The following is a 21,749-nucleotide window of genomic DNA, read 5'->3' as shown; positions in this document are numbered from 1 at the left end:
TGCCTCTTTTTTCTACGTTTTGCTTGTGCATATGCCATTCACCTCACTTGGTCTGGCAACAAAAGAGGGAGTTCGTTCTGAAAATTCGGAAACAGCATTTCTGCACACATGGGAATACGAGGATTTTGAACAATGCTGAATGCAATTTACAAATGACATCACACATTTTTAGCATCAAATCTTTATTTTTATTGACCTTTTTCAACTACTGAAACATGACAGGACACAGTAAAATTGGGTTCACTTCCTTTTACTTACTGTACAAGCTAATAAACACACACACGTGTCTGGCAGGTAGCCCTGATGTCCAGTTTTGTGAAAAGCAGGACAAATACAAACCCATGCACACATGTTTAACAGTCTACATTATGTACACACACACACACACACACACACACACACACACACACACACACACACACACACACACACACACACAGTGGAGAACATGCAACACTTTAAATAGGCGTTTGCAGGACCAGCAAGCTAAAACGATCAATAAATATCACCAATTTGACAAGAGCGGATAATTAAATAAGCTGTATAAAACTCACATATACACTTTGTGCTTTCAAGATGTAGAACACGGAATTACAAGGCTCAGTTATAGTCCTAGTTTAAAGATGTTTAGGTCTTAGGGGTCTTGGATAGTAAAAAAATAAAATGAAAAAAGGCAATTTTTTTGTCTTCTTTACTTTTCCGTATGAGTTAGAAGACATTTTTACACAAAGGGAACTGAAATTATTTAATAAATATATAACAAAAGAATAAAATATGAGAAAAAAATCCTCTACTAATTTATTTTTGGTGTTCCTTTGGTCCCCTCTCTGCTCTCATAATTGCTACTTCCCACTCTGGACAAGCTTGGGTAGCTTGCAGCTGCTGTAATCACTAGGAATCCACACTTTTACAGGCAGACACACACTCTGTTAAGTGCACTCATAGTCAACAATTAGCTCGCTCAAAATTTTATTATAATTCAGAATCATACATAACAAAAACTAAGGCTCAACTCTGGAAGACCTTGAGTTCATGGCTGCACAGTACTGAAAGAAAAAGACATTGAAATGCCTTGCTTTGCTGCAATATTTATTGTGGTATGAAAAAGTACAGGTATTTTCACCAGATGACTTAACTTAAATAACTTTATTTAAAAAGAATTGGTCATTCTAGAAGGATTGGAGTGATTTTGTTGCCTTGAAAGTAAAAGTCAATCAGTGAGAAATCTGAAGAAAAATAACAGACAAACAAAAAGGCAGTTTCTCCAATAGTGGAACCTACCAGGCAAAGGTATATAAAATGTTATTTCTGCTTTGGATAGAATCCAGATCTGTCTTTATACTACTTATGCAGATTTTTTGGCACTTATTTAAATGAGAAAGCAAATCAGTTGTATTGCCTCTTGCCTATGGAAATGTTTTCACACAGATGACATTGTGTTTCTTTTCGCAAACAAGGTTTTCTTTTTCCTTGCTTTGCTCATTTTCCACATGTGCACCTCGAACAAATTCTCTGTTGTTTAAATAAAGTTTAAACAAATCTAAATCTATACGCTATAATCACAGACTAAATGAGGTTTAATCACTGTAGATTAGAAATGTAACAATGAGAACTTTGTGAGTGTCTTTCATCACCATGCAACAAAAAGCTGTAGCATGGCATCTGAGTTAATTTACTTACCTCACATCACATGTCCCACAGTGTTACTAATGCACAAGTCATATTGTTGATGCTGAAATTATATACAGGGCAGACCTACTTGAGTTGCAAATAAAAACATTAATTCTTGCTAAGAAACCTTAGCTCACTGGGGCTGGGTAACTATGCATCATATAAGCAAAGATCAGCCTTTTTTTTCAAGTTTAAAGAGGCAAAAAAAAGTCTGACATTTATATTGGTGTCCTTCATAATGTGTTCAATCACAACAGCTTCATTCCACAAGCTGTCAGAATGCTAAACTTCTGATCAGGATATGCATACACTTCTGCACCCCAATCCAAGTTGAGCTTTTTTGGTTTCAGTATTTAAATTGTTTATTATTCCACAAGGTCACTTTAACCGTTGTGGACTTTACATCACAGGCTGCTGCTATGGACACTTAATAACAATTCAACAACTGCCAATTTGTAAAACTTAGTGATGTGTGTATGTGTGTGGGAAGGAGGGTGAGTGGTGGTTGTGTGATTACATAAGTGTGGGTGTTCTTTTGATTGTCCTTTTTTTCTTTCCTCTATCATAAAGTTTGTTAAATTGCTTTAAATTGGATCCTGGAGAAACACTCTCTCATCTTGTCCACACCACTGACGTATGTACAGCTAAAGGACAATAAAGCCTGATTTGATTTGATCACATTCTGAGGCTTCAGAATTTTTGTGAGTAGTGTTTAGTGTATTAAACAGACAGAAAAAAATGCCATAAATCTAAGTTAAACTGTGATCATACACAAAATGTTAATGACTTGTCAGAATAGTATCACTCGAAACATCACTTTCGTCCAGACTGAAATATCTGAACAACTAACGAATGGCGTGTTGCAAAATTCTGTGCAGACACTGATGGTCCGCCGAGGATGTGTCCTGTTAATATTGGTGCTCACTTAACACCATCATGAGGATCATTGGCTTTCGGTGAAATGTATGGACTGTTGAATAATAATGTTATTTTGTATAGTATTTTCTTAACTAATTTGTTAAATGCTTTATAAACAAGAAAAACTGCAACAAAAACATTGCAAGATATTGAGATCCATTGTGGATGAGAAAAATTCTAATGAGCCCCTTTAATTTCCATCACCACCTTGGAAGAGCGTTTAATTTGTCAAATGAAATATCCAAACAGCTGCCTGCAAGGATTGGTGCCTATGTGGCTCTTTAACAATAACTTCTACAGGTTTTTATCATTTCGTGACTGCTCCATGAGTGCTATTCATGGCTAACTAAGCTAATGGCTGGATTGGACCATGCAATTTGTTACAAACATCCATGTTCCCAGCAGAGTTAATAGTAACAACTGCTAATTACTTGACTCCTTCTTTAGGCCCAGTTTTTCACTTTGTTTTTGACAGGGTATCTTCAAAACTAATTCCATTTATTAGAGCCTAGGTAGTAATCTCTGTTCAGTGCAAACAAACACATCTAACTCCATAATGTTCACCCCCTTTTCTTACAAAGAAATACACAAAAAAGCAGTTTGGTCTTTGGACGGTAAAAAAATAAAAAATGCAACAACAAAAAAAGAATGACTCTTGGTGTGCACGCAGTCTTTACAAGGAGGGAACTATTGCTGCTGCCTCATCTATTGTTGTTGTGGTTTTGGTATAATAAAATGTTTCACAAGCTGAGACATTGTGCTTTCAAACAATCACACAATGATTCAGAGTCGACGATGCCATTCATGCTGGTGAATCTTTTGTATTAACACAGTAAGCTAATGCCTGCTAAACATCAACGCTGTCATTGAGCATATAGCCATGTTAGCATTTAGTCTCGTCTCGCATTATGGCTCTGTATAGACTTCTAGGCTTATTGATTAAAAAAGCCAGACAGAACTACATTTTAAAGTCACAAAATCACTGTTTCATTTCATTTAGGTATGTTTTAGATTCATTGCCCTCCTCTAAGCAGCTGAGCTGGCACAGTGCTGACGCCGCTTTGACACATCCTGAGACTTGCTGATGATTCCAAGATGAAGCGATGTGATCTCATTCTATATAGGTATATATCTCTCCAGGCTACATTTAGGTGAAAGCCAATTCATCTGCACCTCTTGTCAACCGGCCCTCTCTTAGCCAAGAAAAGAAATTCCTCACATTCTGCTCACCATCTGAATATTGCCACTCTCTCTTTCCTCATCCTATGTCTTGTATTCTTTTCTCTCCATCGTTTATTCCCCTTCCTTTCTTCACCTCTTATACCCCTGCCATATTTCATTTAAATATTTCATCCGGTTGTCTTGCGGCTGCTGCGGCTTGCCAAGTGTCATCTAGATCCAAGGGCCCGACATTAAAGTGGAGCACGGAAGTCATTTTTAAAGGCGTGTGTGTGAGCAAGACAGAGACAGAAAGAGAAAAGGAAAGGGGTGGGATGGGAAGGAGAAGTGGCTCGGCCAGGGTCTGAGACGTCAGGTGGTGATAAGAAGTGAAAAGGTGGAGAAGACAGGGGAGTGATAACTAATGTACTTCCTGTGTACTTCCTCCTCTCTCCTGTCAACCCCTCCCACTCCAAAGACATAACTGATGTGTGATGATTTGTGAATGTGCGAGTGTGTGTGTGTGTGTGTGTGTGTGTGTGTGTGTGTGTGTGTGTGTGTGTGTGTGTGTGTGTGTGAGTGAATCTGGTGTAATCTGATGTGTGATGTAAAAATGTTGGGCACTTCATGAGTGTGAAGATGTACATTTAGGTGTCTGTCGGGCAAACTGATGGGTGATGTGGAGTGTGTGTGTGTGTGTGAGACTAACTGATGGGTGACATCAAAGCAGAGTAGGGAGGGATGGCATGCACAGGCAACTGAAACATCTACTTAGCGACGAGTAACGCGTTGGCTACGTTTTCAAGATGAGTGTATTTCGTTGCACCTAAATGAGTGTGCTTGTGTGCATATGGTCTCATACCCTGGCAGACCGCTGGTTCCAGCTGAGGTCAAATGCACCGGATCAATGAATGATCTTGCAAATCACTGCGCCAACCTGCAAAAACGTAGAAGAAGCAGAGGAAGTGAGATGATGAGATTGAGACCTCGAAATACCAATCTGCGTCGTCCTTCTGCCCTCAAAGTAACTCCAACTCTTGTTGTAGTTTAGATCGTAGCTGTGAAAACGCGTCTCCAAACACGGTTTGGCTTTTAACACATTTCTTCCTACGTTGTAAGGTAGCGCTGCCCCCCTGACATACGCCGCTTCCTGTTACAACACTATAAACCATGGTATAATACGTGAGAAGCAGTAAAATCACTTCAACTGTACATCTCTATTTTCCTGCCTCATCCCAAGTGTAAATGAAAGTCATCCTTTTGTCGCTATTGCACAGGTTGATGGGGTGAGCTTGGCATGCTTTATAAATAGAAAAAAGATACAAAAGCAAAGAGGGAGAAAAAAATTACAGAGTAGTGATAAAATATGTAGTCACAATTTGTTAGTAATGAATTGTGACTGTTACTAATACAGTACCTATTAATATGACTAGCATCTGCAGTATAAGGACGTGGCAAATGCACAACGTCAGTGCAGCAATAATGAGCTGCTAAGGCTGCCTTTTTTGAAGAAAATATATTTATCAGTGTAACAAAACTACCGATAGCGCTTATGCAGCTACAAATGTAAGTACAACCACAGCAAGTATCAAAGTTGGTAACTGATTCTCATGTAGTATTTGCTTTTGCACTCAATAGTATTTGGCCCTTAACTGGTGACATTTTTAATCAAATCCCCCTCTTTTTTTTGTAATTCAAACACTTCAAAAATATCTTTGTTTATTTTAGTAGCAAACATTATATCTGTTCCGTTATGATTCAGTTGATTGATTCAGTGAATGGTTCTCCTGATCACTGATTATTCAATCAGTGTATAGTATGTTCATGAGCACCATAGTCTGGCTCCTACTAGTGTCAGCTGGATGATTTCGTGCCCTACTGCTGATGCATCATGTTCAGTAACCCCCAACGGTTACCAGTGTGTTTCACAGAGATTTAGATGATGCAGTGAAAGAAATTCACCAGTCTGTTTGAGCAATGACAGAAATAAAATTGAAGCTCTCAGATTGCACCAATCAAGATGAAAGGAGGGACACAATTATGCATGGCATAAAGTATATATACAGCACCATTCAAAAGTTTGGGGTCACTTAGAAACATACTTATTTTTGGAAGAAAAAAATTTCAATAAAGATAACATTAAAGTAATCAGAAATACAGTCTTGACATTGTTAATGTGGTAAATGACTATTCTAACTGGAAACGGATGATTTATGGAATATCTACATAGAGGTACAGAGGAACATTTCCAGCAACCATCGCTCCTGTGTTCTAATGCTACATTGTGTTAGCTAATGGTGTTGAAAGGCTAATTGATGATTAGAAAACCCTTGTGCAATTGTCGGCACATGAATAAAAGTGTGACTTTTCATGGAAAATATGAAATTGTCTGTCCAAACCTTTGAACGGGAGTGTATAGTTTTACTTTTGAACAATGTATATTCCCACACATAATAAGATGGGGATATTCATTCCATTATAAAAATCCCAGTTTTTAAGCGTTTTTTTGAAGTGGCTCATTTTAACCCGAACACATTGTTTAAAAAAAAATCTTAAAACTGAACCAGCTTTTGGTTTTATTTTATTGAGTGTTAAAACACTCTAAGGAGTTCATATCTCTTAGTGTATTTTTGCAGTGATTTAACCCACTGGCATTCAGCATCAGGGCCAGCAGCTATTGTATAGGTGTGGACCCTGACGCTGCGTGCTACGGCTCCAGTGGGTCAAGTGATGATTCCTGAAATAAGAGAAGAAAAAGAAAAATATTCTACATTCATTTCTGCTTTTCATGGTCTTTGCTTTGTTTTCTTTGAGATTTCAAATGAAGCTCTCTATTATTTAAAAATCAACTGCTCACAATTCAAAGGGACATTGTGAGTGTTAAACACAGCAGATGATGCTTTGTATTTAATGGTTACAAGTAAGAGATACTGGAAACCAATGTTTTAGTCTATACTGTATAAGCCTTTAATTTTTACTTGAGTAACAAAAATTGGATTTATAATGACAAAACCCTTCATTTGTATCAGTGGGACTAGGGGGCATAATTAACACTTTCTAGTTATGACTCAGTAATTTGCTTAAAATCATTTGTGCAACAGAATTTTGTAAAACGATACTTCGTCAAATAGTAATCAGGACAAAAAACTATGTAAATTAGTTACAACAACACTTTCCTGGCCTGTTTCTTCACCACAAGAAACATTTTATGATTACAGGGATAAAAATTAATGCAAGGAAAAGCGATCTTCTTGCTTTATGTTAGATACAACACACACACATTTGACCGATTCCAACACTATAATTCTACATTTCAACATTTGACCTCTTTCAAAATTATTTTCATATATTCATCTACCTCACACCGATGCAGATACACACACCCATACACACAGACACACAGACACACACACACACACACACACACACACACACACAGTAACAGATCTACGTGTTTCTGCACATGAGGTTTCTGTTCCGCTTGCCAAGCTGCTCACTGACCCCCCACATGTGTGTTTGACCTTTCAACTCTGTGCTTCCCCCTCAGGAGAAAGGCGCTGCTCTCTGATGCACCTTTGTACATCCCACCACACACAAATACACTGATCCATTGAGTGTGCGGATTTAGCTTTGCGGAGCGACTCCGGTCAAGCTTGTGGTCACCCACAGTAACAGATAAAAGGATATATCACTTCCTTAGTCCCTAAAACCACAAGTGTAGGTTGCTGGACACACACACACACACACACACACACACACACACACACACACACCCATAGATACGCACATATACACACCAGGCACTGAGCTCCTGAGTCCTCAGCTTAGCACTTGATCCTCTCTCTGGGAGGTTGACAGTTGAGAAGGAAGGGCTTTACAAACTGCTTCGGACTACACACACACACACATACACATATACACCCTTCACAGGACACAGTGCGTCCCTGTGAGAGTCCAGAACCTCGGAGGCCTGATCATGGTGATCTGCTGGTCACCATCTGTTTACTGTCGAGGACACTGCATCCTGTTTCCACGACCATCAGTCATCACTTCGCACGCACGAAAATCTGCATCTCAGCATTTGAGGAGCAGGAGACATATTGAAAAAATCACGCCAGTGAGCAATCCTCTGTGTCACCAAATATCCTAAAGCTAGGACTACTCACTCTCTGTAGAAGTGGAAAATCATTTGAGCATATTGACCTCTCCACTTGCCTCCCCCGAGGTAGGGCAGATTGTTGGCCATTTCAGCCCCGGCAGTGAAGCGCTAATTCAGACAGGCGTGGAGCAGTCGCAGAGCAGACATGACTCCAACGTGGATGTCAAGTCAGCTAACATCTTCACAGAGCCCAAGGGCACCTGACTGCCAGTTTGTAAGGGAGAAACTGTGGCCACTGCACCCCAGGGTGCCTACATTTAACACAGTATCCTATCTATTGTGTGTGCAGAGGCACGGACAGGCATATAGATAATGTTCAATGTGAGGTCAGTGTGAGTTTACGTTAGGAGGCTTGTATGGTCATGACAGGAAACATGTGCACACAAACAAACACAGATCAAGTGCATGAAATTCTAAAGTGTATTTTAACTGACAGATGTTTGTCTTGTGGCTTTATTGTAGGGAGATTTTTTTTTATTACTTACTGTAACTCCTACTCAGTCCTGTCTCCCATGAATTGTTAATGTACATCTAATTTAATTTGTCAAACTTGGGTGATGGGTGACAAATGGAAAATTAAAATTAAAAAATTAAAATTAAATTTAAGAAAAAATTAAAAATTCAACGGAAAGAGGAAACTGGATGGCCACATAAAACAACTTTCTGTGACGTTCACTGGAGCCTTTCATCATTTTCAGCGTCAAGCTGAGCGCGCTCCTCTGGCCAGAGAAAGCGAAGTGCAGAGGGTGGGAATCATCCACGATGGAGAGGAGATTCAAGAACATCTTTGTCTCTGTCACTGCATGTAGATTGTCCATCTCCACACACACAGAACTGAGCCAGCCTTCTCAGTAAGTTTATTAAGTGTTTTAACGTCACCCATCCTCAGATGTTTGCTCCAGAAAAACAGAATAAACTGCAGCCTTGCAATGTTTTGATGACGATAGCGGTGGGGAGCTTTGTCTGCACAGGCCACAGTACACGACTTACATCACCGCCATACTCACCATCCAGGCAGTGACGCAGTAGTCATTTGGTTGTTCCAGGTGGCTATTTTTGGTAATTGTGTATGCTTTAAAGTGCAGGTTTTAAAAGTCAGACATTGTGATGTACCGCTCTAAGCTAAGTAATATCCTGTTCATCATCCCAGCTAAAACTTCTTTATTTTGATTTTAATTTAATATTGAACAAATCAACACAGCTTTGAGGTCAGTATGAGACTTGCTTAACATTTAAACTTTTCTAAACTTTAACCAAGCGTTCTGAGTTGCCTTAACAAATCATGACTGTATTAATCAAGTTTCATGAACCATTTTAGGGGAAATAAACAACAAAAACTGACAGTTATCATTTTCCAGTTGATTTTAGATGAATTAGTGTCTTGCATTGGATATAAAGCAGAAATAAATATATTGTCATTTTCTTTGTAATAAATTAAATTCCACAACATGAGCTAATGAAAATGATCTGTATGAACAGAGTTTGTGCCTAAATAGTTTTATGCATCTATTAGTCTCAACCGTGATTTAAACACCCAAAACTAGATTTCTCTGTTTTGATTTTTTTGTACAGCTCTCAAATAAAAGAAAATAATCTGTCTCTCTTTCCCTGTAATAGGTGTTGGGTACAGGGTAGCGGTGGGCTGGATGTGGGTGGAGGAGGGAGATATTAATGTGACAGTAAGAAGAGTTGCAATAAGATAAACACTGGGTGCAGCTGAAGTACCTCTGGGCTGATGTGACATAAGTATCAGCTCATGATTTGTGTCCGCTGCACCTCTCAGTGTGAAGTGGTTCCTACACACCTGCTGTATATCCTCAGATATGCTGTATTTCACTCCTGAGTGCTTCCATAACCTAGTGCTATGTTTGCATATGGCCAATATTTATATAATGCAGTTAAGATGTAACAAAGAATGAAATGACATCAGAATTTGTGTTTAATTCAGGATAGAGAGATTGACGTATCTCAAGTTTGCGCAAGATTTCTGTCGTTTTTCAACTGAATTTGGAACTTAATTTGATTTGAAGGGTTTCATCCTGTATTACTGCAAAATGTGATTATTATTAGTTTTTGTGTTTGTTTTTAAGCTCTTTTAGCTACAGGAATTTTTCATTTCAGCTGAAACTTGGGACTGCTAGGGACCAGTCAGGGTTTAGGTATAAAAGAATTTAAAGGGAAAGCATAGACGACTGAAATGTGTGCTTGGACGCTAGGACAATGATCAGATAAGTTCTATTTGTTTTACTATTACCTACTGTACTTCTCTTAATTGTGCATGCTTAATGGAAGACGCAATGGCAAAGCTTTTCTATAAAGAGAGGCCTCAAACTTAGACCTGATTCCAGCGTATACCTGAACTAACACTTCACCTCTCCTGATGGATTTGTGTTGGTGACTTCCTCGTCTTTGAAGCTACAACTGCTAAATGACTGTAGCACAGCACCTTACCATATCAATGACCACAACTTGCTAGCTATCTTGCTTGATGAAAAAGGAAAAAGGGGCCAGGGCTGTGGACTAAAACATCAACACTGCTAATGGTAGATGAGTCACAGCCACAAATAAGCTAAGCACACTTTGCCTTGATATTGGGTTGTTGTGACAAAATTTTGCTTGCTTTAGGCAATGCAGGTGAAGGAATTATTACACTCTGTGCTTACCATAGCTGAATGTGCCTGCTGTTAAGATTGCTCAGCAATATGTCCCCAACGCTTGATTCAGTCTGATTTGACTCAGCTGGTGCTAACACCAGCTCCTATGTACAGAGAGCTGCTCCCTGACATGTTATTGGGATCTTACCTTATTGACCTATGAGGTTTTCTGTACAGCAAACAGCACACAGTTCCTACATTGAAAGAACTGGGAACAAAGTACCGATGCTGAGAAGAGGTCCAGCACCATCAGAGCTGAAAATGTATGTATTTATTTATTTTATTTATTATTTTGCAGTAAATTGAAGTCCTTTTTTATTACAAATAATTTTCAGTTATGCGACTTGAATATACATAAATCTGTGTTTGCAGTAACCACACTCCTCTTAAAATATGTAACTTATATAATTAATTAAGCATAGCAGAAGCAAAGTAATAGATATGTTTAATAATGAATACATGATTTATTGTAATTTAAGTACATAAAAAATATAAAGGAGTAAATACATGCGAACATGCATTTTAGTTTTTTTTTCCACTAATGTGTCTGTATTTGGGGTACATTATTGTCATAGGTCAATTAACAAAAATTACCTAAATATATTTATATATTATTAAAATGATTCTTGTTTCTCACTAGTGGCATCTGGACTTTTGAATTTATTCATCTTCATATGGATCTTTCTGCCTGTTGAATTCCTCCATAAACAAAGGATGTAAATGGAGTTTGAGCTTCACCAACAAGAAAATGACGCTATAATAGCTGTAATATCTCTTTCCAGAAAGAGTCCGTTGTAACTCTGGACAGTCCATGCTGTCAGTGGAGTCTCAGTATGGACAGTTATAGTTTTACAACATTGCCCACTCAGACTGAATAGTGACAAAACTGGGAAAAAAATTCTAATGGCTGAAAATGTATCTAATGCTGATTTATCGATGCCACATTAATGGGTCAAGAATGCTCAAGACATATATGCATACAGTTAATTCTTTGTAAAAAGGTTCTGTTTATCCGTAGAGTGTCTCGTAGGACCAGATGATGCATTTAATGCAATACAAAATTACTCAAACATGTATGAGACTGGTCAAACTCAATAAAAGCAACAAAAGAACAGTGTTTTTCATTTGCAAACCTACATATTGAAATGATTTAATGTATTCTTCCACATAAGATGAATCATTAATACTCTTTTTTGTCCACTTGCTACTGTCCAGTTGCCTTGATGACTGCACTGCAATTAGTCAGAACTCCAACTCTGAACACTGGTTGGGTCTGCTTCATGAGGGAATTCTAAACTTTTAACTTATGGGCACGAAGATTATTGGAGGAAGAGAGAGTTTGCTAAATGGTTAAATTCACTCATTCAAACATCCTGAGTGTGCCTGAAGTGAAATATGTAGGAATAAAATTAACAATACAATGAAACATATGTATTGATGGGAATTTTCAAAGAAATTCTGTCATCAATGTAACATTCAATGTTAAGATGAGCAGCAAATGTTATCTTTAGTAAATATTTTAAATCCACAGAAGCCTGAAAGACCTCACTATTTCCTATGTACTTGTGTGTATTTTTGTGTATTTTTTTTTGGTAAAAAAACAAACAAACATGCATTTTCATTTATTCATTGAATTCTTTTTTTGCATCTCATTTTCGGTTTTCTTTTGCCACGGAAGCTACTGGTTTGTCCCACTTTCATTAAGGTAAAATGGGAATTCATTTAACATACAGAATGAATTATATGAGTAAACGTCCACAATTAAACTGAGACAGGTGGCACTGATAGACATGGAAGAAGACGAATTCCAAAAAGAAGAAAATGGCCCAATCTCCACCCTCAGGTCGAAGCACTAAACCCTTACAGACTTAGCAGATGTCACAGCTGTAGTGTTAAGTGTGAGCATTCATGAGGGCTTGAGATGGTGTAAAAATGAGGAATGGAACACACTATGGTGATAGCACACATTCACCATTTAAAAAACAATAATCTGGACTTCTGTTTCATATTAATAAACTGGTCAGCTAATCACTCAGTTTGTGTGATACTGTAGTGGCTACACATTTTGGCAAACGACCAAAGGTCATGGGTAAGAACAGATGGAAATCTTATGCAAAACATTTGACTGGAAACACAAACAACTCTACAAATAGTGCAATACAGTAAATAACCACAACAGCAGCAGCCAGATGCTGTCACTAGTCACAGAGAAACGTCTAGCCGATTTCTTCCCTAAGCCACTGGTTTGTGTACACTTTATGGGGGCTGGACAATCATGTTTAGACATTACAGTATTACTATGAAGAACTAGTGAGCATGATAGCATTGTAAAATCTATACCAGAGCTCTTATGCACTTGATGATTTTACAGTAGGACAACCCTGGGACTGTCAGGGACTTAATGGGAATGTGCCGCAAACTCTGTGAGTCTGAGAATGGAAATTGGACCAAAGAAGAAAGAATAAGGAAGTTAGAGGGCTGCGACTGCTAAAGTCTTTATTCCTTTAAGACATTAGCAGTGGACAAGGTAAATCAGAAAGTGAACGAATCCTAAAGGCCCATTTCATAAAAGAAGCACTTGTGGATGTTGTTGATTTGGTCTTATTGTGGAACTTATTAACAATGCGATAACTATCTGAGAATGACAGCTTTATTCTTCTAACTTAATCTTGAAGAAGGATAATCTTCTGATCAAGTGAACTCCATCTTTTTTTTTGATGACGATTAAACCTAAGTACTAACTATGAATTGCTGTACGCAATTGTAATTTTTGACTTTTCTACATTCAATCCTGATTCATTGTATCCTTCTTTTTCCTGATGCTATTTTTTAAATAGTCCTCAGCTGGACCATCCATTTCAAATCCAACTAGACACAATTAGAAAAGCTCATCTTCACCGACTGGTAGCAGATGGAGAACTGATATTGCTGCAGCACCACAGAAAGAAAGGTAAATGAGCAGTTTTTATTTGGAATTTTACTTTGAATTTACACTACAAACACACTGACTGTCCCTTGATAAACAAATAGACAATAAATAAATGAGAGGGGAAAAAAGAACAGGTAAGTGGTCTTTTTTTATTCAGAGAAGAAGAAGTCTCTGGGGCTCTCGGAGGAGTCCTGGTGGTCCCTGAACTTGACTTTGAGAAACCACTATTTTCAAGCAGAGTAACCAATGAAGTACAGTAATGGAGTGTAGTGGCCTGAAGTGTAGCTATGAAGTCTTCCCTAATGACTCTAGCACATGTGTGTCTGGCTTTCAGCCCTCTCATTAACGTCACTGGACACTGTATACTTTGTGGCCATGTGTGTGTGAGTGTGTGGTGTGTGTGTGTCTGTGAAAGAGAGAGAGAGTGAAAGAGAGAGAGATGCTGCTGTTTGCCAGTGCAGCAAGGCTTAGAGTGCTCTGGTGATCTCATCTCCTCTTAAGAGTGCTCACCCTGTGGCTGTGGATGTGTCTGTGTTTACATGCACACCCACCTACAGGACTCACTACCCGTATACTTCATCCACAGGATGTCTTTCATTCTCTAGCAACTGGAAGGATGTAATGTGTCTCACCTCCTCTTTACAGAAGCTTCCATTTTCTTCATTTTCGGCTCAGGAGTAAATGTTCATTAAGTGTTTCTGTTTCATTTTTGACTCGGTTACAGATGTTGCAGCTCTAGTTTATGAATAAGCAAGACCTATGCGTGTGTTTGCGTGCGTGCGTGTGTGTGGTAAACAGGGTGGTTTGCTCTGTGGAAGAAGGAATTTCCCCCAGCAGTCCCCATCAGTAATAGTGCCTGTAATGAGCTGCAGCTGTCAGCGTGGTTTCCGCACACACATTCACATAAAACACACACACACACACACACACTCGCAGTAAGGAGGAAGCAGTGACTCACTCAGCAGTGCGCCGTCATACTGTATGCTGATAAACAGTGTAACTCATCAGACTTTGCATCAGACATTAGACACAAACATTTCCTCAGAAATACCTACTCCTAAAAATAACAGAGTTTGTGGGTTTACTTTCCAGTCTACAGCTTGTGCAACTGAAAAACACAATGATTTGCTTCTCACTTTAAGACAGTCAATGAGAAAAAAAAACTAATTATTTTTCAACTCCTTTATGCTATGCTCTTTTTTGGTATTTAATACGACAGGGGAAAAAACATGTTGTGTATTCCATTAACGACTTAAATTCTCTAGAAAATATATTTTTAAATACTAATCCTACATTAACACGTGTCATTAATGTAAAAGAAAAAATGCCACGTAAGGCAACTTCTTATTTTCGAGCACGCAAAATTGTAGTAGCAATAACATTACTGATGTTTGTGTTTGTAGAAAACACAACAAAAACTCCATCGTCCAAACATGCACAATTGCAGTCTCTTTTACTTCTTACTCGTCCTCCACCTCCTCCTCTAACAATCCCGATGAAGGAGAATTATTTCACTAAACCTCTAACTCTATTTCCCTGTTTGAGGTCCTGCAGAAGCCCTGGGAAAGAGCTCAAACTGTACAAAAAAAAACACACTTAACATTCTTTGATGACTGTTGCTATTTGTACAAGATTTGTTTAGAAACTTGGCTTTAATTTATGGTGCATCTTTGAATGTGTGAAAGACACATTTACTTTGTTTGGGTCTCAGGCACCTGATTGTAAAACATGGTTAAATACAAGACACACACACACACATGTCTATATCTGCAATTGCAGTGAGAAAGTATTTTTCAAAAATTCACAATGATTATTACTAGCATCCATTGCCCATGTTACATAAAACATTCCACGTTTCATAATCATGATACATAAGGTATAGCACTATTGGCAAAGTCAGCATTGCAACCCTTTTGACCTACTTTTTTGTTTGTTTTTTACAAGGTCAGAAGTATTGGTTTTTGCTTGTTTATTTTTAGAGGAACACACAAAGACAGCTTTACATAAAGCACAGGGGTTAACAGTATTATCTGGCTTTGTTTCCACTCGTCTTATACCTGCCTGTTACTAACATTTCATTTTAGACAATGGTAATGGAATTAAGACAATCATTCAAACTTGGGTTAGTGTTTTAATTTTCCTCATTATGACTAACTGTGACCATTCGCAGACCATTTAGTCTTTTCTTTGTATGTATAATGAAGATGTTCATTTATACCTAAGAAGTCCTTGAGTCATTTTCACCTTAATCCCTTTTTAACTAGAATATTAGGAAAAGTGTCTGTAATATCAAGTGTTTAATTGCAGTTTAGCTTTTCTGCTTCAGAATACACATGCATGTACCTTTTCTAATCTAGACTATGCTAATGAAGCAGTGAGCAGCCGTACAAGTTTCCTGGCTTTGACCCACTGGGCTTCTCAACATGTTTTTTTTCTGACCTTTTTCCCCTAAAAACAAAAATCAGAACCCACTAAATGTAGAGAAAAATAATAAAAGCAGCACCGTATAGTGGCCCAGCTGAGCCGTGGCTTTGTGTTTTGACTGGCCCAGCCCTCGGTGACCTCTGCCAATTTTTATCTCATTTCAGTCTAACTTTGTAGATCAGACTTTAATTTTGAAGCATGGACCACGGGACAGTGATGAATAGGCTGCATCAAGGAGGACTTAAATTACCCCTCTCCCTGGTGGCAACACTGACCACAAGGAGAGGTGTGTGTGTGTGCATATGTGCGTGTTTGTGTTGTCAGTGTGTGTGTGTGCGTGTGTGTGTGTGTGGTGACCTAGTAACAGCAGACAGAGAAAGAAAGAGGGCTGGTCAGCACTTGCCCTCTCAACCCTGCTAGCTCCACAGCACACCCAACCAGGGAGGAGGGAGGGAAGTCGGGGAGACAGAGAAAGAGAGAAAGTAAGAGAGAGAGAGCGAGCATCCACTCTATCTTTTTCAGCTTCTCTTGTCAATGCCTTGTCTTGTTTTTGGTGGGAGTTTGTAACTTTTAAGGTTATTTGAGGAGAGTATAACCCTGGCCTCCTTTTTGTCTCATTCCATGCAAATAAGCGTCTTTTCATCACCACTGCCCTGTGTTGGGGAAGGCTACTTTTGGAGGTCATTCGGCTATCAATGAAACCGCAACACTACAGAATAAAACAGTCCGAAGGAAATCTGAAGGAAAGCAAGGCAGGACGGTTCGGCCAACAGCCACAGGCAAGGCCTTAGGCTGAGATGAAATGAATTAAAAACAAGGTGACAAAAAGCAGATTTTAGGGAGGAAAACAATTCTGGTACTAAAGTGTGGAGTTTAAAGGAGCCACATCCTTTAAGGTATTCCACTGTAAGAGAAATGTCTCTCTCTCTCTCTCTCTCTCTCTCTCTCTCTCTCTCTCTCTCTCTCTATATATATATATATATATATATATATATATATATAGCTATTAGCAAACAACTTCTTCAAGTATTTAATTTAACTTAAGCACCAAGTGTTTGAATCTATTCTTCTCACAGATTTAGTAAGAAAAGGCTTTTAAAAGATTTTCAAGTGTTTTTTAGGGAACACATGGCCATTAGTTTATTAGTCTCAGTTTCATAGTAAATAATTTCTTACGAGGAATATTATTCAAGCAGGGTTTCATTGAACCTGTACATTTACGCGAATTTGCATGGTGACCTCCACACTTTATTTTTTTCACCTTTCAGATATTTATCAGCCTGTGTTCCCTTTTTTTAGCTGAAATGTGCGGTCATGCTGAGAACGATCGAAAGGATTCAGGAGCTATGCCATAAGTTAAGAGGTTTGGGAGGGGGCATAGCCTGCCGTATATCAAATACTTCCTTTCTTTTTAAATTTTTTTTCTTGTGTTGTTTTTTCCTTCAAATTGCTCTGCTGACTGTCCCTCCCCATGGCTCTTTACCACTCTGCTAGAAACCAGTGTGCCGTGAAGGCGGTGCGCAACGCCGCCTCTCTTTGGAAAAGTGATCTTCGTGAAAGAAGATGGAAAAACATGGAACATAGACTGTAACATAGACTTTGGAGGATTCCGACCAAATAAAGGAATACAACATTTGAAGTTCTTGTTTACTGTTTTTTTTTTTTGTTTCGTTTCGCTTTTTCCACTGGGAAGACAATGTCTCATAACACATCCAAACGATTAAGTCTGTGTTCTATCCAAAGTGCGCATTGGATATGTGTGTGAGCGCGCTTGCTTATGAGGTCTCTGTGCAACTTCAATCTCGACACTATCTTGGCTGCTCTTTGATTAAGGGCAACGATAATAAAACGAATCTGGATTCAACCCTCCATCGTGCTGTGCCAAAACTGCGCCATGCCGTGCGTCCGTGGAGAGACGTTTGGTGCTCCGGCTTGTGCGTAAAGACATCAGCGGCAAGAGGCAGAGGCGAATTCCCGAGTCCCTAACTGCATCCCGCCTTTACCACACATGCATGCACACAGAGACACACACAGACACACACACGGCAAAAAAAACAACAACAAACAAACAAAAAAAAAAACCTTTTGGTGTCTGAACCTAAATGTCCGCGCGTCCTCGCCCTAATGCCTTTAAGCTCAGTATCTCTGTACATGTGCTGATGGAATCAATATTACAGCTCTTTATGATTAACTTCATGGCTCGCACGCTCATCTTCCCTCCATCCCTAACTACACTTTATGCCTCAAACACTCACATATAAAACTATGCGCGTTTGCAAAGCCTGTAATTCCAACATACCCTGGTGTGCCACCGCAGTTTTACTTTGCAGTATGATGCACCGTTCTGGACAGGAGAAGTAAATCTGTTCACTTAATCACTGCGACTTGAATGTCTCAACTGCGAGCAACAAAAGACAAGAGAGGGGAATTAAATTAGTTTTAATATCAGTGACAACGTGAAAAGTCAGAGATACACTGGGATGTTTAACCCACAGGCCTTCTGGAAAGTATTAACACTGTCTGAATTTGATACGTTGGGCCTATTTATTTCTCAATTTTCTTGTATGATACAAGCAGACGCCAATTAAATTGTGGTGATTTACTCATGTATTTATTTTCCAAAAAATACCGTCGTCCTTTTTTTAAAAAAAAAAAGAAGAAAGAAAAACGGCAAATAAAAGAAGCTAAGTAAGGAAACATCGTGAATAGAAAATAGAACATATTTGTGTCAAGACGTACAGTTCTGTTCTCTTTTACAATAATCACAAAGTTTAAAAAAAGAATTTACCCACGAAAGGGGCATTCAGTGGATTTAGCAGATGTACAGTTAACGGCATAATTTGACCCAAAGTTACACCGCAAGTCTCCTAAATTACAAATTACAAAGTTCGATTCCAGTTCGGGCAATATTAGTGGTTTTTATTAAAAGACGGTTTGCTTTACCAGATATGGATCATACTGAATTACTTTCTGTAACACATCCTGATGCTTTTCTTAGTGCCTCAAGTACTTTAGAAAGTTTTACGTAACTGTTTAATGTCGTGAACCTGAGACATTCTCTCTCTCTCTCTCTCTCTCTCTCTTCTCTCTCACTCTCTCTCTCTCTCTCTCTCTCTCTCTCTCTCTCTCTCTCTCTCTCTCTCTCTCACACACACACACACACACACACACACACACACACACACACACACACACACACACACACACACACACACACACAGAGAGAGAGAGAGAGAGAGAGAGAGAGAGAGAGAGAGAGAGAGAGAGAGAGACTTAATAAATCTTAAGTGAACTTTTGATTTTTGAAAAAAGAACAACACTGCAGGAACACAACAGCATAATAATTGGGGTTAAAACGTATATTCATCGCTATTTCTATTCCGTTAGAGCGCTGATTACTGCTGAAAATGACCAAGAAAGGAGATGAAAAGAAAATTCCAAATAAATAATAACCACATAAATAAAGATTCCTGGTGGTGCACTGACAAAAACTTATTTATCTGTGTACCATGAAGCACAAGTCAAAAGCCAAATTTGCTCTACAATTCCGTGTTGGGTGCGTTCTTCCCATACACATGTGGCTCCTACTCGTACCCAGTTCACCAGCAGATGCGTAAAAGTCTCTGCACATCACACCGATGGCTGTTGGAGTGTGGCATGATACGAACGACTTTAAGAGAAGATGTAATTAGTTTGTGATAATGCATTTTGCATTTCTGTGTTTGGTCTGGTATGAATCATGCACCCACCACCCACACGCCCCATAATGTGCCCAGTTGCGAACACTTTGAGGCAGGATTTGTGAAATGACGGCAGTTATAAAATTTCAGAGGAGAGCAAAGATGTGATAATGTGCCTGCAGGTGTGCGGCAGAAGATGCACATACGGAGAAAAAGAAAAGATGAACAGAATTTATGTAGAGCAGTTCTTTGAAAGTACATTAAAATGTTTGAGAGATAATAAAAATGCCAAAAATAAAATCAAATAAAAATGAGGCAGTAATTATTTTGAGATTTACACTATTAAACAGTAGAAAATATAGACCCATCGTTATTAGAAGGAACTGGAAGGTGATCATGTTAATTTAATTTACTTTGGAACACAAAAAATGCTCTTCTCTGCCCATATATATATATATATATATATATATATATATATATATATATATATATATATATATATATATATATATAGGCAACATAACATTTTATAGACTTTTTTATAGACTTTCTTTTTTTTTTTTTTTTTTTTGGCATGCTGAGAGCCAAACACCGCCAGCCCTACTGAGCCTGTCATGGAATATAAAAGTATTTCCATGTCTCAAAAAATTCAGAAACCTGAGACACGCTGTTTCTCTTTCTGTTCTTGTAGATATTTGTTGCTGTTCGCGCCTTCGTGAGTCACAAATCACTCGAAATCCTACTCGGAGGTGAAGAACCGCCGATCTTTTATTTGGCTTGTACTGAGTGGACTGTGTCAGTCAGGCGGAGAGCAGGAGAGCTCTCCATCGCCCGCGAGCGCGCGCAAGTGGCGTGTGTGTGTGTGTGTGTGTGTGTGTGTGTGTGTGTGTGTGTGTGTGTGTGTGTGTGTGTGTGTGTGTGTGTGCTACGTTTGAGTGTACACGGTTGGAGTGGGAGGGGTGTGGGAGTATCGCAAGGAATGTGCGCAGTTGTGTGTGCGTGCGTGTAGTGCGTCTCTGTGTGTGTGACACTGATGGATGCGCCAATGGAAAGACGGACAGATGCTTGGGCGGATCTAACGGCATGTAGTGGTGGAGCGGCGCACACAGTCGCGGCGAGATTACGGCGAAAACATCCTCTTTCTGCGGAGAGTCACCAATCACCGAACCTTCCAACGAGCCCGGTGAACGGAGGAGGAACGGACGGACTCCCCGGTTAACACCGAGAGAAGAGAAACGGGCAGAAAAGGCTGGGCAGACCTGATTCCCTCGGCGGATACGACGAAGAAAGCCGTTTCTCTGGCTATTGACGAGCGTGAGAGACGAGACGCAGCAGCACCGCGTCTGGCTCAGAGGAAGACAGGAGGGGAGAGAGGGAGAGAGAAAGAGAGAGAGAGAGACAGCCTTTGGCAACTCACCCTTGTTACCCTCCCTTGTTCTTCCATTCCCTCTACAAGAATCTTTTATCCATTATTTTCACCGCCGTGAAGGCACGCGTTCCACTCTGAGGATTTGCCTGAAAAATACAAGAGAATATTTTCATCCTCACCACTTCACCAACTCAGTTGAATTTAAAAAAAGAGAAAACTTTCATTCATAAGGTGAAACACTGCGAGGAAAAGGAGCAGCTGCATCTCCAGAAAATGTCTGAATAACCTCTATTTTAACTGAGGAAGACTGTCAGCTTACCTGTAAAGAAAAGAAAAGTACTTTATTTCATTCCATCCCTTGACAAAACAAAGAAAAAAGACGGACACCTCTTGGTCAAGAGTTTGCGCCTCTCCGGTCACTTGAGGCGCAGGAAGGAGAGCGGAGCGCAGTGTGGGGAGACACGTCTGGTTCGCTGCGTGGCTGATTTAAATAGCTCCTATCAGGCCACGTAAAGAAAAAAAAATACGGGAGAAAAATCAGCGGCCAAGAAAGTGTTTTGGCAGTAGTAGGAGCTACAGCTCGGCTGATCCGTGCGCTCCAGCCAGCCCGCATGCATGGGAGCAGCCTGAGCTCGTCACCTCCTCCTCCTCCTCCTCATGTACATTATTACAACAAGGGAGACCCAATCAAGCACGTATCTCATCGATTCACGCACACACAGTCACACACAGACGCACACACACTAACGCGCTCCAGCACGTGCATGCGCATCCATACTGACTGAGT

General features: G+C 39.4%; 1 long non-coding RNA gene across 2 annotated transcripts; it reads right to left on the bottom strand.

Annotated features, from left to right (window-relative positions):
* Window positions 1–234: 234 nt before the first annotated feature.
* Window positions 235–21,746, bottom strand: LOC110960461 (uncharacterized). 2 transcript variants are annotated; one of them, XR_002596305.2, is made up of 3 exons: window positions 21,282–21,742; window positions 21,011–21,108; window positions 235–4,684 (listed from the first exon to the last, which is right to left on the bottom strand). It is a non-coding gene; the product is annotated as an uncharacterized LOC110960461 (long non-coding RNA). The 2 variants fall into 2 exon arrangements; XR_007947597.1 differs by lacking the exon at window positions 235–4,684 and having other exon boundaries at window positions 20,141–21,108; window positions 21,282–21,746.
* Between the last annotated feature and the right edge of the window lie 3 nt (window positions 21,747–21,749).

Source organism: Acanthochromis polyacanthus, chromosome 2 (genome assembly GCF_021347895.1).
Source record: "Acanthochromis polyacanthus isolate Apoly-LR-REF ecotype Palm Island chromosome 2, KAUST_Apoly_ChrSc, whole genome shotgun sequence".
Taxonomy (NCBI): domain Eukaryota; kingdom Metazoa; phylum Chordata; class Actinopteri; family Pomacentridae; genus Acanthochromis; species Acanthochromis polyacanthus.
The sequence above is the reverse complement of the archived record's forward strand: the minus strand, read 5'-3'. Positions and strand labels throughout refer to the sequence as shown.